The sequence below is a fragment of the Rhinopithecus bieti genome, unplaced genomic scaffold (genome assembly GCF_001698545.2).
Source record: "Rhinopithecus bieti isolate Rb0 unplaced genomic scaffold, ASM169854v2 scaffold_2272, whole genome shotgun sequence".
Classification (NCBI taxonomy): Eukaryota; Metazoa; Chordata; class Mammalia; order Primates; family Cercopithecidae; genus Rhinopithecus; species Rhinopithecus bieti.
Window position 1 is genome coordinate 6,590,163 of NW_016804163.1, and position 17,722 is coordinate 6,607,884.

A 17,722-nucleotide genomic window follows, 5' to 3' on the forward strand; every position below is an offset into this window, starting at 1 on the left:
CTAACTGGAAACAGATATGTCATTTTAGAGATTATGGTTTTACTCATTTAACTCATCTTATTTGTTTTTGACTTTTTTTTTTTTTTAAGAGACAGGCTCTCACTCTGTCACCCAGTCAGGAATACAGTGACAAAATCGTAACTCATTGCTGACTCAAACTCCTGGGCTCAAGAGATCTTCCTGCTTCAGCCTCCCAAGTAGTTGAGACTGCAGGCACACACCACCATACCTGGCTTATTTTTAAATTTTTTGTGGAGACAGGGTCTTGCTATGTTGCCCAGACTGGTTTCAAACTCCTGGCCTTAAGGGATCCTCCCACCTCAGCCTCCCAAAGTACTGGGATTACTGGCATGAGCCACTGTGCCCAGCCCCACATTTGGAACTGTTGAACATGCTTTTCCTCACTGAAACTCTTTTCCTGGGCCTACATCATTCTTTTCTTTGCCTTTTTATCCTACTTTCTGACCACTCCAGTTGAACTGAAGGAAATATGTGTGTGAAAGAATCTTGAAGACAAAGCAACCAGAGGGTGTGGCATGCAACAGACCTGCAATAACTATTTTAGAGGCCGGGCACAGTGGCTCATGCCTGTAATCCCAGCACTTTGGAAGGCTGAAGCAGGCAGATCACTTGATGTCAGGAGTTGAAGACCAGCCTCACCAACATGGTGAAACCCCGTCTCTACTACAAATACAAAATACAAAACATCAGCATCTCTTGCAGGGTGGAGGGTGCTCTTACAATCCGGTAGCTGACTAGTCTCCTTGAGGACTCAGAATTAGTCTCTGCTGATTACAGGTCAAATATTCATCAGTGGTAGAGGCTTTGTAGATAGACAGCTTATCTCCATCAAGCCATACATACCCATCCACGCTGCCCCTATGACGATTCTGTCCCTGGAGTGGCCGAGGATAGAGGTCGGCTGATGTCACTGGATGGATAATTTTGTGTTTTCTGATTGTTCAGCTTTCATTGGTGGTAGGTGTTCTATGGACATTGATGTGAGACCTTAAGATCTACATACTTTGCACCAAATCCCATGGGTCCATTCAAAGGCCTCTTCCACCGGCATCCTTGTCCTTGTTCTTACAATATTCCTCCGTTGATGATGCCTCTCACCTTCCAAAATGTTTGCTTTTGGCCAGGAGTTTGTATATATCCTTAAACAAAATGAGCTGCGTGTGGTGACAGGCACCTGTAATCCCAGCTATTCGGGAGGCTGAAGCATGACAATTGCTTGAACCGGGGAGGCAGAGGTTGCAGTGAGCCAAGATCACGCCACTACGCTCTAGCCTGGGCAATAGAGAAAGACTCAGTCTCAAAATAATAATAATAATAATAATAATAACTGTTTTAGAAAGAAAGAATGAGTGCATGCATTGGGGCACTCACCTATTTCAGAAGCTAGAAGGCGCTTATATAAATTCAGCTTATAAAGGATCCAAGGGATTGAATCTGGATTTGTGAGAATTCAGCAGATTTGGATTTATTTGGCCTCGTCTTTTATTTACTATTTTGTCAGACGTGCTGATTATTGAGTTATTACCCCTCGGCTCTGAACCCTTCCTTCTGCACTTTGCTTTTTGATGCTTTGATTGGGAATTCCCCAACCCCATGTCTCCTTGCCATTGGTTCCCAACGCGTGACACAAAGAGGGACTGAAAGGCTAGAGAAGGAAGATGGGGCATTGCCTCTTCCAGTTTGCTCACTGTTCTTCCAGGATTATTGTAGCCATGGTGGTTTGTGCCAGAAGCACAGTTGGCCCGTGTTCAGGTTTTTTTCCCCACATTCTCAGAAGCAGCCTCAGAGACACCAGCCATGGCCCAGCAGCACCCTCCTCAGAGACCTGAGTTCAGCATTGTAGGAGCCCCTCCAAGCTCCTGAGGCACCAGCACCATCTGGCAAACACTCCATTTCAGATGTCTGGGTTTTACCTCTCAGGTAGGTTTTAAAACTCCCACTTCTCTCATTTTCCTTTCCACCAGAGGGGAGGTAGTGCATTCTACAGTTACTCACTCTGTGTTAATTCCATATTCCCCTTTGCTTTTTCAGGTTGCATTACTTATTTAACCAAGCTCTTAAACACAAAAGGCTAAGATTTCTTTTTTTTTTTTTGAGATGGAGTTTCGCTCTGTCGCCCAGGCTGGAGTGCAGTGGCCGCATCTCAGCTCACTGCAAGCTCCGCCTCCCGGGTTTACGCCCTTCTCCTGCCTCAGCTTCCCGAGTAGCTGGGACTACAGGCGCCCGCCACCTCGCCCGGCTAGTTTTTTTGCATTTTTTAGTAGAGACGGGGTTTCACCGTGTTCGCCAGGATGGTCTTGATCTCCTGACCTCGTGATCCGCCCGCCTCGGCCTTCCAAAGTGCTGGGATTACAGGCGTGAGCCACTGCGCCCAGCCAAGGATCATTTTCAAAGCTAAAATGAATGTGTGCTCTTTTTCTATTAACCTTATTTAATGCTTTAGTACAAATGTGTGGCTGTTTGCATATAACCCATGAGCATATGTCTACACATGCATATGTAAAATATAATCAACATCCTAGATTTTAGGCTCTGTAGATAATGCCTGCAGCTCAGTAAACGGTCTCTTAGCCACATATAAACTATAACTGTGTTTTTACAGGGCAGCCCCTTAGTAAATGTTTGTTGAAGTAAATTTCTCTTTTCCTAAACTGAACATCTTCCTAGTTGAACATTGGGCTTCCAGGTGAGAGAGAAAGAAGAAAGCAAAGAGAAGCTGGCCTCTTACAGCTCAGTAGAGGCTGCACATGACACATGGGCCCCTCTCTAGGGTTCTTGATTTTCCACTCTTTTCCTCAGTGATTCTTTCCAACAATCAATACACTCTTCTTAGTGGTGCTTCCTCAATTGAGCTGCCTATCTGTCACAAGTTTAAAAAAAACAAAAGGTATCATTGGACTTACCATAAAATAGAATAGAAATCATTGAAATAATGTTCAATAATACATGTGCAATTTAAGCCAAATAACCTCACGCTGGAAAAGAAACAATACCAAAGACATTTGCACCCTACATTATTTCGCAACAATTTTTTTTAATTATGTCACCAAAAGAAAGTAGTTTGTACATAAAATAATACTCCATAAGAATTGCTGGATTTCTATGCATCTAAGTCTCCAGCAGTCTCAGCCCATCATATTGTTTTGACATCTTAAATTCCAAAGGAGATTATTAATGCATTTACCCCAAATCGTCTGGACTACATAGATTTTTAAAAACACACATGACCTTGTGATCTCCTTCCTTACAGCATTTCTTCCTGTCTCTTAGATACTCCTTGCTGATTTTGACAACTTGATTTGGAAATAAAAGCACCACTAGTAATTGCACATCACAGTTAATTCCCAGAATTTTCGAATACACTGTCAGATCAGGCACGATATGGCAGAAAATATTGCCGTTTGTTGCGCTAAACTTATGATGTTGCAAAAGTTGGATTCTTCCCCCCTTTTTGGCCACCAAAGAAAGGGTGATGACAATCACTTAAAATATCTAAAAATGATAGGGGAATCTGAAAGAGAAGTACAGATATAATCTGTTACCAGTGTGAAACAGGTCCGCCTTAGACAGACATCATGCTAAATAGAGTGGCTTGACAAGCAGAAAGTAGGACACACTGAACAATGAAATCACTCGGTCAGGAAATGTCAGGTGGTATGTGGGAAAGTTTATATGCTACAGTGAGCAGGTGATGGTGTGTCTGACACATTTAAAGTATATATTTAAGATTGAGGAACACTTTGATCATACACTGAAATGTCAGCTGTGTACAGTTCTTCCTAACCTTTTAAAAATGTAGGTATAGAGGTCTTAAATTCTCCCTAGTGCAATAGAAATCGGAGTTGTAATTTTGCCTTGTCTGGAAATAATAAAAGTTTAATACACTAGGGGTTCCTTGCTCTAGCCTCTTTTATCTTTAATACAAAAAAAAAGAACTTGGGGTAGAAACTTACAATTTTAGGGAAAGTAATCTAGATTCATTCTTTCATTAGGTATACATGATTCTAAACTATCAAATGGTGAAGAAATGGTCATTTCTTCTTAATATTCAGCTTTCCTTCTATTAAGGAAATAACACTGGCAGAATGAAACACACATACACACACACACACACACACACATAAAAGAAAGAGAAGTAGAAAAAAGGAAAGAAAAGAACAATGGAGGACTATTCAGCCATGTGAGTATTTTTTTGGAAGCAAATGTAATCAAATTTCCATGTTGGGCTGACATAAATGCGTCTTAGCTTGCCAGAGAGAAAGTAGGTAGTTGTATTAAGATATTAAAAATACAGCGTTAAAACTTTCTATTAACTCAATAGAAAAATATTAATGAGCCTTTTTTAAATGACCAAAACTAGGTAAGGCTACCAAAAAGTAATTTGATCTGTAAGTTTATAAGTTCTCACTGGGCACAATGGCTCATGCCTGCCTGTAATCCCAGCACTTTGGGAGGCCGAGGCGGGCGGATCACCAGGAGTTCAAGACCAGCCTGACCAACATGGAGACACCCCGTCTCTACTAAAAATACAAAATTAGCCGGGTGTAGTGGTACATGCCTGTAATCCCAGCTACTTGGGAGGCTGAGGCAGGAGAATCACTTGAACCTGGAAGGCAGAGGTTGTGGTGAGCCGAGATCGTGCCATTGCACTCCAGCCTGGGCAACAAAAGCGAAACTCCGTCTCCAAAAACTAAAAAAAATAAAAAATAATAAGTTCTCTTTACTCATATTCACATATGAAAGATGTTGTCCTTTGGAACCCTATTTTAATCTTTCTATTCATCCCTCCCCTTCATACACTCAGCCTGCTTCTCCACTGCAATCCCCAACAGGTCCCATTCTTTTCTCTCTCTGCTCTCCATACATTAAACATGCATTGCCCACACATCCTACCTGTGAAAAAGGCCAGCGGGCTGCCTACAACTGGTACCTCTTTGGGAAAGCATGATTAGAAAATGTCACTGAATGAGTTAGGAAGGGGTGCGGGCAGCGAGGTGCTGTGGAAGTTTCAGGTGGGCTCAGCCCCCAGCAGCACTTTCTACGTAAAGGTGAAGAAGTGTTGGTCTCACTGCAGGACGGCCTCTTCACAGGGTCTTGAGACTTCACGTGCTCCCTGGATTTCTCCCTGTGTGCCCTTCTGCCTCTGTCTATCCCCTTTTCCTCCCCTCCCATGCAAGTTTCCCTTTTTCCTTCCCTGGCTCTGGAGGGAGGAGGGAGCTGTCGGCCTTCCAGCCCTCTGCCATTCTCCCTGAGTTTCCACAGGGTTTAGAAGTTGCCTGAGGCCTCCGGGCACAATATTAGGTCAGAGGAGAATTCACATGTTTACTTTTATCCCCACTGACATCAAATATAAAGGAAAAGTCAAAGAGCTGCAGCAATAGACTATGAGCTAAAACTGCAAAAAAATAAATGAATAAAATAAAAATAAAAAGTACGTTTGCACCACAGGAAGAAAGATTTGCATTAGGTACTCCGGAGGCTGAGGCGGGAGAATGGCGTAAACCCGGGAGGCGGAGCTTGCAGTGAGCTGAGATCCGACCACTACTGCACTCCAGCCTGAGCGACAGAGCGAGACTCCGTCTCAAAAAAAAAAAAAAAAAAGAAGAAGAAAAAAATGCTCGAGTGAACCAACACCAAAGAAGGTTGTGGGGGCTCCATTATAGAGCGATTTTAAGGAAGAAGAAGTTGAGACTGCAATCAGTCTCAATTTAGGCACTTAAAAGCAGGGGGCTAGTCTGGATGACTTTTGACATCTCCTCTCCTTAGTATTCTATTTTTAGGAGCCATCAGTCAATGCCTCACAGAAAAACATGAAACGCTCATATCTAGAGTCCTCACAGTTCACCGTAAAATTTGTCTAAGTTGTCAAAAATACATCATGGAGTGTGTTGAAACTAATGCTTTAAACCGGCAAAATAGTAGTTTGTATTTACGGCAACAATGTTTCTATCAATATAAAATTCTTACACTCTAGCCCCTACATACGCCAGTTATAATCATGGAAACATAGATTGCCTTTAAAGTAAAAAAAGTAAATATATTTCTGTATTTGATATATACACACGTATATATACTTTCCATATTCTCTCATATATACATAAAAATATATACATATATAGTATATTATAAAATATAGACATATATTACTTAAAAACATATACAAATATATACTTTCCATATATTGTATTTCATTAATTGTCAACCAGAGATCACAGTAGAAAATAAAAGGAGGCATGGTTGCAAAGCATCCCTCATTCCATAATCTTCACAACAGTTCCTGAAAGGTGCCGTTTTAGCAAAGCAGCTGTTACAGTCCTGCTGCTCCAGCCCTCTGAATATCCACCACTGGGTCCTGTTACAGAGTCTTGGGGTGATTCCAAGAGTTTGTATTTCGAGTGAATATAGAGTTTATGGCACACCAAAGAGGGGTATTTCTCCCTCTCCTTGTAGATGAAGGGGTGCCCAAACTATCCCCACTGTGTAAGCAACAGATCATTTGCTTCTTGCCTGAAAATTGTGAGTCACAGAACTGGCAGAGCACATGCTCCAATCTAGATGCATCGGGGAGAGAGGGCAGGATTCGGGGAAGTTGGAGAGCAGAGAGCAAATGCTAAGAGAGTGCTTAATTTAGGCAAAGAAAACCTAGAAAAGGCAGAGAGGCTCAAAGTCCTCAAAAGTAGCTCCCAAGACAGCTGAATAATCTAAGACCCCAGGAGCAAGGGGCTTGGCCTCTCAGTGTTAGAAAAGTAAACCCCACCCAGGAGAGAGGAGACAAACATCTCATCACCAGTGAAACCGGGCTGATCACACAGAGGCAGAGCAAATGTAGCCAGCCCAGAAGAGAACAGGCACTCACTGTACTGAGGCACAAATACATTTATTTTTGTTTTTCTCCCCTCTTCATCCCAATCAAATGGCTGTGACAAAGAAGAGAATTCCACATCACCGCCTTCCAACAGCTGTCAGCAGGATCCACAAATCTGACCTCTGCAGAGAAAGGATGAAAGCTTTGAGTTTAAAGTTTTTAAAGGAATGAATGTAAATGTTCATGGCCAAGATACACTGTATTTATTTATTTATTTTTACTTAATTGTTTTGAGACGTAGTTCACTCTGTCGCCAGGTTGGAGTGCAGTGGTGCAATCATGGCTCACTGCAACCTCCTCTTCCCAGGTTCAAGCAATTCTCATGCCTCAGCCTCCCGAGTAGCTGGGATTACAGGCGCCCACCACCATGACTGGCTAATTTTTGTATTTTCAGTAGAGATGGGTTTTTGCCATGTTGGCCAGCCTGGTTTCGAACTCCTGACCTGAGGTGATCCATCCACCTTGGCCTCCCAAAGTGCCAGGATTACAGGTGTGAGCCACCGTGCCGGGCCTATACACTGTTTTTATAACTAAGAGTGACTGAAAAGTCAAGAAACTACACAGGGATATCTGAGAAGCACATTATCAAAGGCAAAAAGGGTTTCAACATAATGTGAGCAGATACGATGACCTCAACTGAGCAACCCCCAACCCTCTCCCCATCCATGATGAACAAGAAGAAGCATCATTAAAGAATGACTGTTTTCACCACCATTTATTCCTGACAGCAAGAGAAAGCCTGGGCCCTGGCCACCTAATTCAATAGATTAGCCTATTGTGCTTACTTTAACAGGTGGTATGGACTGAATGTGTGTGTCTTTCCAAAAGGCCTGTGTTGAAGCTCTCCCCTCAATGTGATTTGGAAGTGGGGCCTTCGGAAAGGAATTCATTTCAGATGAGCTCATAGGGTGGGGCCACCATGATGGGATTAATGTTCATGTAAGAAGAAGAAAAAACTAGTTTGCTCTCTCTGCCTCACATGAGGACACAGTGAGAATGTGGCCGGTCATCTAAAGCCACAAAGAGTGCCCTCACCAAAAACTGACCATGTTGGTGCCTTGATCTCCGACTTCCCAGTCTCTAAAACTTGTGAGAAATCAATTTCTGCGGGTTAAGCCACCCAGCCTGTGGCTATTTTGTTAAAACAGCCTGAACTCACTAAGACAACAGGTCAACAGTTATTTACTTTTGCGAAGCGCGTGCTACATAAATCAACAATTTGTTCCTCCCATTAACCCAGCCATTGAACTCCTACCTGGGAACTCAAGGTGCCAGGTAAATAAGATAAACAGAGTCTAGCGCTGCAAGCACACTTTTTCTGCTTTCCTTCCCTCCTCGGTACTAGCTAAATCTTTTGTTAGTAGACTTTCTCCATGAGCTTCTATCAATTGTTTTTCCTTTTTTTCTCCTCACAATTAGGCAAGTAACTGCTCCTTAGAATCACAAAGCACTACAGATTTACAGCTTCCTCTATGATGAAGGTCAGAAGGATCTCTGCGTCTGACACCCAGTAAGCTGAACTTTCTGCACAGGCTTCAATCCTTGGCCACTGCAAGATCCTTTTCTACAGGTTCTTTAGACGTTGTTCTCAGTTTGGTTTATGTTTATAGGAACTTGTCTTGCCTTTGTTTATACATTTAACATTTTTACTTTCCTCAAACTTCCTCAAGTCTTCCAGAGTCTCCTTACCTCTATAGGTTACCTTCCCCATTGTTTCCTGTAGATTCCAACACTTGCTTTTTTGTTTTCTTTGGAGCTGAAATTTTGAGTGAATTATACTTGACATTTAACGTATGCACACAGTGAATATTCAGATTTCAAAGAATGCCTAGGAACAGACTACTCTGCCGTCTATTGTTTAGACAGGCACACATTCCCCATTATCTTCATTTCTCGTAGTCAGCTGACTTGTCACTGAGTCACGGAATGAGTGCTTCTTTGCTGGGGCAAAGGGAGGCTCACCAACCCATTTATCTATTCAAATTGGCACTCAATCACAACATGGTCTTTGTTCTCTAGGAAACTATAAGCTAAATTCAGCCTCTCTAAAGGCTGGAAGTAATGAGATTGGGCTGCTTCACATTATTTTACAAAGAAAGTCAGGTGAGGGATGAACTCATAAATCCATGGACCCTTGGAGACGAGTTTGGCAGGATGTACAGCATGTTCCTAAGGGAAACCGAAGGTGCACTAAGCGAGAAGGGCAGGAGGGTGGTAAGCCGAGAGGAAAACAAAACCACTCCCAGGGAAAGGAGAAACTAAAGTTATATCCCTTCCTCACAAAACCAACAGGTATTTAGGGAAGCAGATCAAGAACTCAAATTAAATGGATGACTATTGGCCAATACGGCCTTAATAGACCTTCACCTTGAATAAATTTTAGACAGGTTTCTCCCTGACTATGGGACCTAACCCTTCTTTTTCTTAGATAATTTACTTTAGGAAACTTATAATTGCAAATTCTTTCTCTGTCTCTGAAATCTTCTCCCAGTCTCGTGTCAGAACGTCTTTCTCAAGGACCTGGGAAAGAGCCTTTTGAAATGTAAACATCGAGAAAGATAGCTTCCCTATCTCTACTATTAGCCTACTCTAGTTTTAGTTCAATGGCACGACATGAAATCAATCAAAAAGACAGAAAAAAGCAGGAGAAGGAAAAGAGGGGGAAAAGCAGGTTCCATGAGGACTGGGTCTTTGTCTTATGACCAATGACAATGTGATCACTGACAAAGGCTAGAAAGATACTTGGAACACACTAGGTACACCCAAATAATGAAAGAAATAAAGTGAAGAAGAAAGGAAAAGAAAGAAAGGCAGAGAGGAGGAGGGAGAAAGAGTGAAAGGGAGAGAGAAGGACGGAGAGGCAAAGGGAAGGAGGGTGTGGGGGAGGGATAGAGGGACTGAGAAAATAAAGGAAGAACAAAAAGAATCAGAGACTGTTTAGAGACCAGTTTCCCAAAGTTGGGGATTACACTCTGTATTTCTTGAAAGGCTTTTGAACAGGTTATGACATTTACCCCATAAGTATGCTGTCAGGTTTTCTAGCATCTCTATCACTTTATCCCAAGAGGTGGGAATGAAAAGCCATATTTACACTGAATTTGTATTGCAAACGTCATCACCTTTGCTTCCTCTTAGCACATTAAATTCTTTATCTTTAAAGCTTAACAATTGTTCCTTCTTCATGCTAAAGACAGAGTGAGTGCTGGTCTTTCTGTTGAATAGCTTTTGACAGGTCAGTCCAGGGTAAATCCAAGTAGCATAAACAAGGGTGTCTATGGAAATACTTATCAAGTCAAGAAAATACGAGATAAAATTGCCTGTGCAAGTACTGGGCATCTGAATAAACATGAGTCTTGACTATCCTTCTGAGATGTATGCAAGGATCATTTTAGATGTTGCCACTTGACTGGCTACCAAAGCGGTGATTCATAGTGTGATACGAGTCCGTGAGCCTTAAAGCACCTTTCTGTTAGTGTAGTGAAGAAAAGATGGTTCTAGAATTCAGGATGATTTCAAAGGCCTGAAAGCAAGTTTGCATGATATCCATAAAGCATAGCAGGAGGTTCCCCAGGGAATATCAGTTGGTATGACTTTTCAGAGTCAGTGCACAACTGAATTCTGCGTGGAAGCGTGTTGCTGTGAGCATAGAATCAGATGTACGTTGATGTGAAGTGCAAAGTATCAGCTCACCCACCAAAAGACCTAGTTACCACCCCACTTATTCAGCACAGTTGTAGCTTATGCAAAAATCTTACAAAGTCATCCAAGCATGTTTACCCTCCAAAATAGGCCTGACAGCAAAGTCAAAGGTTAAAATGATGGGAAGGATGTGGATTTCAATGCACTGAGATAATATAATTTTTTAAAAAATGACCTGTGCACAGGAGTAGACATACTTTTTAGGTGGCACTCAACTATGGAAGTAGTATTCAACTTGGAAGTAGTTTCCCTTAGGCAAACACAATGTGATCTACATAATTTTACCTATTCTTATTTCAGAAAACAGAGGGACCTCAGGGCAAGGAGCCACCAAAAATGAAGACACTCCCTAGGTATCTGAGAGCTGGCAATCAAAAGCTGATGGAGAATGCTTCAGTATTTCAACTATACACAAGAACTGATGAAGACACCATAAAGCGCAACTTGGAGCAACTGCAGACCATGAAATCAAATATTTTCTACAAATAACAATAAAGAAATGAAATATAGCATGCAGAAGGGGTAGGAACATAAAACTGCATGTACAGAGAATCCATGGATCATGCAGAAACAATATAAGAGACAAAAGTGGAACTCCTGCAGTCCCAGCTACTCAGAAGGCTGACGCAGGAGGATCGCTTTAGCCCAGAAGTTTGAGCCTGCAGCGAGCTATGTTCATACCACTGCACTCCAGCCTGGGTGACAGAGTAAAACTCTGTCTCTAAAAAAGAAAAAAAAGTAGAACCCATAGGAAGCAGGACAAAGGAATAAAGGAATTCCCATATTATTATTTGTTGTTGTTGTTAAAAATATATTGAGTGAATGAAAGCAGACACACAGAAGCGTATACTGATTGATTCCATTTATATGAATTTCATAAATCAACAAAGTCAATCTATGGTTATAGAACTGAGAAAGTGTTTAGGTGTGGGAAGTGGCAGGAAGTGGCAGGAAAAGGGCATAAGACAGCTTATATGGTGATAAATTCTCTCCCTGTCTTCACTGGATGTGGTTTCTTGGGTGCATATATGCATGTAAAAACCATAGAGCTGTACACTTAAGATCTATGCCTTTGTAAAGAAATGGGGATACCTGATTTTGGTGGATCCTATGACCACTATCAGCCTTTGGTTAGGCTCAAATGTCCTTATAGAATAATGTCTGCTGAGACATGTTCCTAACCAGTGACGCATACATTTCACTCCTGCTTCCTAGGAATTAAACAAAATGAAGTCATCCTTGAACATTTACTCTTGTCAGCCTCATTTGGTACTTAACACATTGTGAGTCTCCATAAATATTAAACAGGCACTCCCAGCTATAGCATTAAGTTAGATTCAAAAGCACATCAGGGAATGAAGAGTGCTCGCTAGGCACTGGTATTAGAATACCACTGGTATGTTAAACAAAGCTTATATTTAAGACATGTTTTGCAAAGTACTTTGGAAAATAGAGAGTCAATTTTCTGCTCAGCTGTTTAAACACATCAAACTACACACAAACACACAGGAAGAGCCACCATTTCTAAAGCTTATTAGTACACGATCATCTCTCAATAACTCTGGCCTCTGGGTACTGTTCATAAATCTCAGGGGATAGAAAAAGAATTCCAGCTTTCCAGTTTCATAGGCTTTAATTCTCCATCTGTTGCTTGATTAATGGAGTAGGTTTGGCACCACTCTGCCCTGCAGTCAAAGGTAAAGCACACTAATGATGACCAATAGGTAGAGGAGGAAAATTCAGAAGAGGAGAGTTCAGGATACTTAGATGAAGAGCTGAACATCATCCATCTCTTTTAACTCAAAGTAAGACTGCAGAGAGAAAAAAGATTTTGATTTCTCTCTCTGTTCACAGCTGAGAACTCATAGAAACTTTCTGGCTTTGATCCTTCATCTCGTACATTTGAGGAAAGAAAAATGAGACTTTGGAACGTGTATATCATGTAGGAATGTGGGGCACGTGTGTATGTGTATGTATGCAAGCAGGCATGTGTGTGGGTCTAGGGGAGCTGGGGAAATACTCCCCTGTGTGTGTGTGGCTGGTTCTGAGCTATCCAGGGACTTTCACTGCTGCTCTCCTTCTCTGCTTCATTCATTCTTAGTTGCTTGCTTTTGAGCTAACATCCTCAGTGACTACAATAAAAATAACCCAAAGTGACAGCTCGAGACCAGCAAGAAAGCTGGTCTGTGCCCATAAAAACAATTTATATTTCAGGCAAACTTGTCCCAGGGTACTTTTGTCAGTTTTCTTTGTTCAAATCCCTGTTATTTTGCTTGCAACCACTCATGTCGTAACCATATTTTAAAATGAAATCTAAGATGAAATGTGTTTGGTGGGGTGGGAAGAAGGAAAAGGATGTTAGGAGTAAAAGGAGCTTGACAAATGAAGCTTGAATTTTTTTTTCAGTCTGTCAGAGCTTGCCCCTGCTGCTGATGTGGAGTATAATGTGTTGGCTGGTGGCTCTGTCTATTTTACCTATGTAAGTCTCTTAGATTGAATATCCGATGACCAACACATGGTGAGCAAGCTGAGTCTACACTGGGTTGTAGCTTTTCTTGCTGTGGCTGTAGCCAGGAAAATTTTATCTCCATGGTATAGAGAACCTTTCTCTAGGGTTGTTCCAAGAAAGATGGCCAGTAAGCAGCAATCCTACTGATATATTTAGAATTAGTGCACCATTAAGGAGACGCACCTTCACTAAGCTTGGGGCAAGACCATTTCCAGGGCCGCCACATCCTAATTCACATGTAGTTCAACTGCCCAGTGGGTTCACCCTACCTGCTGCCTAGGCAGAGCTAATTTCTCAAGCTAGGGGAATTGCAATAGAGAAAGAATAATTCACACAGAGCAGACTGTGTGGGAGACCAAAGTTTTATTAGTACTCAAATTATTTGAGTAATTATTTCGTTGTTACTCAAATTATTTGAGTAATTATTTCGTTGTTACTCAAATTATTACCCGAGCATTTGGGGATCAGAGCTTTTAAGGACAACTTGGTGTGTAGGGGAAGCCAGTGAGCCTGCTGGGCTGATTGGTCAAGTCCGAGATGAAATCATAGAAAGGTGAAGCTGTCTTCTTCTGCTGAGTCAGTTCCTGGGTGGGAGCCACAAGATCAGATGAGCCAGTTTATCAATCTGGGTGGTGCCAGCTGATCCATCAAGTTCAGGGTCTGCAAAATATCTCAAGCACTGATCTTAGCAGCAGTTTCAGGAGGGTTAGAATCTTGTAGCCTCCAGCTACATGACTCCTAAACCATAATTTCTAATCTTGTGGCTAATTTGTCAATCTTACAAAGGCATGCTGGTCTCCAGGCAAGGTTTGTTTTGGCAAAGGGTTATCTTTTTTTTAAACTATAAACTAAGTTCCTCCTAAAGTTAGTTCACCCTACACCCAAGAATGAACAAGAACAGTTTGGAGGTTATAAGCAAGATGGCCGGGTGCGGTGGCTCATGCCTGTAATCCCAGCACTTTGGGAGACCAAGGCGGGTGGATCACTTGAGGTCAGGAGTTCAAGACCAGCCTGGCTAACATGATGAAACCCCCTCTCTACTAATAATACAAAAATTAGCTGGGCGTGGTGTCGCATGCCTGTAATCCCAGCTACTCGGTAGGCTGAGGCAAGAGAATCACTGGAACCTGGGAGGCGGAGTTTGCAGTGAGCCGAGATAGAGCCACAGCACTCCAGCCTGGGCGACAGAGCAAGACTCTGTATAAAAACAAAAACAAAAACAAAAAAATAAAACAGAAGCAAGATGGAGCTGGTTAGATCAGATCTCTTTCACCGTCTCAGTTATAATTTGCAATGGTGGTTTCCGTAGCTTGATGACAAAGAAGATGAGGAAGGGAAATTATGTTAGTTTAGGTGCCAAATGGAGACGTGAAGCCATCCCAATGGACACTGATGTATTTATCTTTAGAAAATGAAGGGCAACAATGCACTAAGGAGATGAAATCCTAGCAAGCCATCCTGCTTCCAGTGAAATAAGTGTTTGTTTTTCCCCTTTGCCCTGGAGCAAAATGTGTATCAGTTCAGTTTGAATGGGCTATTTATCATTCACCTGTCTCTCCACCACAAATGTTAAGGACAGCACGTGAAAGGGGGATGGGAAGAGGAAGCAGTGGCATCCAGATATATTTAAGCCTACATAAAGTCAGTTTTCTAATCAGTAGTATTCTTCAAATTATCTATAATTGAGAAAGTTATTCCTTGCAAATCTTTTTTTATTGGTACAAATATGCTATGGATTAAAAAATATTTCCTAAGATCTAACTCCATATACAAAAAAGATAAATATGAAGGTATTAACTTATATTAGCTTGATTAGCATTTTCCTTTTCCCTCAAAATGGAATTTTTTTAAAAAGTCGTGGTTTAGGTTGTGTGTGGGGGCTCATGCCTATAATCCCAGCACTTTGGGAGGCTGAGGTAGGCAGATCACTTGAGGTCAGGAGTTCCAGACCAGTCCCTGGTCAATATGGTGAAACCCTGTCTCTACTAAAAATACAAAACTTAGCCCAGCATGGTGGCAGGCACCTGTAATTCCAGCTACTCAGGAGGCTGAAGCAGGAGAATCCCTGGAACTCCAGAGACAGAGGTTTTAGTGAGCTGAGATTGAGCCACTGCACTCCAGCTTGGGCAACAGAGAGAGATTCCATCTCAAAAAAATAAAATAAAATAATAAATAAATAAAACTTCATGGTTTAAAATAGTTTTACCTTTAAGAGTAATCCCCTAACTTACTTAGGCAAGCTCTGTGCTAAGAGCTGTGTGAAGAAAACTTGATAGATCCACCTCTTTAGGAACATGTAATTTTACAAAGACACATTGAGTCCGATATAAAAATGATAAAAACAAAAGCACAAACTTTAAAGGTATAGGTGTATCGGGTCATTTAGTGAACAGGCAACAGGCCTACACACCTAAACAGAAGGCATCAGCATATTGTACAGTAATAAAATAACTGATATCCAAAAGGTCAATTTTGACTCTTCAAGGAAATACTGAATTATTATGTTCAGGATATTTTGTTTAAGAAAGTAGAGACATCCATCATCATTTACAATAGAAAAATTTCATCACTGCGGAAAATGCTTCACCTAAGACTTTAATTTTTCAATGTTATAACATACATGTAAAAAACTGATTATATGCAGGAAAAATGTACATGTATATTTAATTGCTTAAGTTTGGTGGGCCAGTGAGATGATTATAGCCATTAGGTATATCTCAAATCCACTGCTGACACCCTGTAGGCCTAACAAGTAAATGATCACCTGATTCTAATGCTTTGATGACTCCCTGCAGAGGAGGAAAACTACACAGATATAATAGTTAAGGTTTGATTTGCAAGTCTGAGAACTAAAAAGATGTCATTATCAACTGCTTTGAGTAATAGCAGTTGATAAGATTAATAGAGGCAAACAGAATATATTTAATAGGACATAGTCAGTATTCAGAAATAAGGGATGGCGGGGGGAGAGGGATCTCCTAGGCTTCTCTCTGGAGCAATCACGTGCATTTACTGGTAAGTAGCACCTTGAGGGAGGGAGAGCAGATTCCTGGCCAGGGCATGCTGGGGCACACAGTGGTGGGAGGGCATATGTTTCTTTTCAGATTTACTCAGTTTGTAATATTATAGGAGTTATTAAGAAATTATTTTAGGCAGATAAAGAGGCAAAGGAGTCCTTGGGAAGTTTTTGTTTCTTTTAAAGCAGCCCCAGAAACGATTCTTGTGTAGAGGAAAGCCCAGGCTCTTAGAGCAGGGCAGGCAACCTTTGATATGCAAATACAAGCCATTAGAAACTGGCTCCACCCAAACATGGCGATTCCAGCCTTCTTCCTTGCCCACACATGTGCCTGGCAACATGGCTTCCCCCACATATCTCCACCTGTGTAGAACATCGTGGCGCCCTGCATTTGCATATTAAAAGGCTAGGGTGGGAGGGCCAGTTTTTTCATGGGCTACCTAAAGGACACGCCTGGGACACCACCTCCTCCAGCCTCCTCATATAAGCAGCCACTTTTCTTCTGAACATGGGGTTTCCTCTCTAGGCTTTAGAGCCCCCCTCACACTGTCTCTGTATGGGGAGCTTCTTCCTTCTTTCTCGCCTATTAAACTCTGCTCCTTAAAACCACTCCACATGTGCCCCTGTGGTTGTACCCAGTTCGACACAAGACTATGGACCCAGGTGTTCCTCGACTCATCGGAGACAGGATGTGTCATTTATGCAGACTTCACACATCCAGGGTGAGGTGTAAAGTCAGGAGCATCAGGAACTCAGAAGATAGATCTTGGCTGAAGATATACATTGAAGGATAATTATCACAGTATTGGCAGGGTAAGGGTAGACAGAAAGAGAGAGGGAGTCCAGAAAGAAGACAGAGCATCATCATTTAAAGGTCCAACAGAGGATGCCAGTTATTTTGCCAAATAGTAAGAAGGAAGAGTAAAAAATAAATTTAGTATTTTGTCTCCGCTGATAAGATTTATACTATTCAATAACTAAAAAACATTCTCACTCTACCGCTTTAGAAGGAAATGCAATGTAATGCAAATTTGAGTACAAAATACTAGAAAACATGAAGATACAGTAATCTGAGAAGATTTGGGAGAAAGCTAAAATTTGACGTATGTGATGCAAGTGACTTAATGGAGGAAAAGTGGAGGAAAATCTAGAAGAGCAGAATGCCATGGCAAAGATCCAGTTCAACATCTTCATTTTAAAAACTTTTCTAACTCCCTATACTATTCACCACAGCACTCTATATAAAATTCCCTAAAATACTTATCACATTTATTAAACTTGTTGATATGTCTGTCTCTCTTACTTTATGTGAGTTCCGTAGGCCATGAATCTTCTCTTATACAACTCTAGGTCCTTCATTTAAAAGACAGTAAATCGCAGATGGTCAAGGCTCATGTATAGCCAGTATTCAGTAAATGTCAGCAGAGCAAAGATTGTATAAGTTAGCCTACATACTGGATTAATTACAGCTGAGCATCTGACAAACAAATAATTGCTATGAGAAGGTGGTCGATCAGCTGAGGGGTTTAAAGGAGAGTGTTTTTATGTGTTTTGGCATACACAAACACAAGTTTCAGTGTTAGGCAGGGCAAGAATTACTCCTAGTTTATAG

At 41.5% G+C, this 17,722-nt stretch overlaps 1 long non-coding RNA gene across 1 annotated transcript in view; it reads right to left on the bottom strand.

The window, feature by feature from the left end:
• Positions 1–6,956: 6,956 nt before the first annotated feature.
• LOC108526360 (uncharacterized) overlaps positions 6,957–17,722 on the bottom strand; it is a 41,161-nt gene continuing 30,395 nt past the window's right edge. The window contains exon 5 of the long non-coding RNA XR_001884504.1: positions 6,957–7,008. This is a non-coding gene — a long non-coding RNA (uncharacterized LOC108526360). The remainder of the gene's footprint in view (positions 7,009–17,722) is intronic.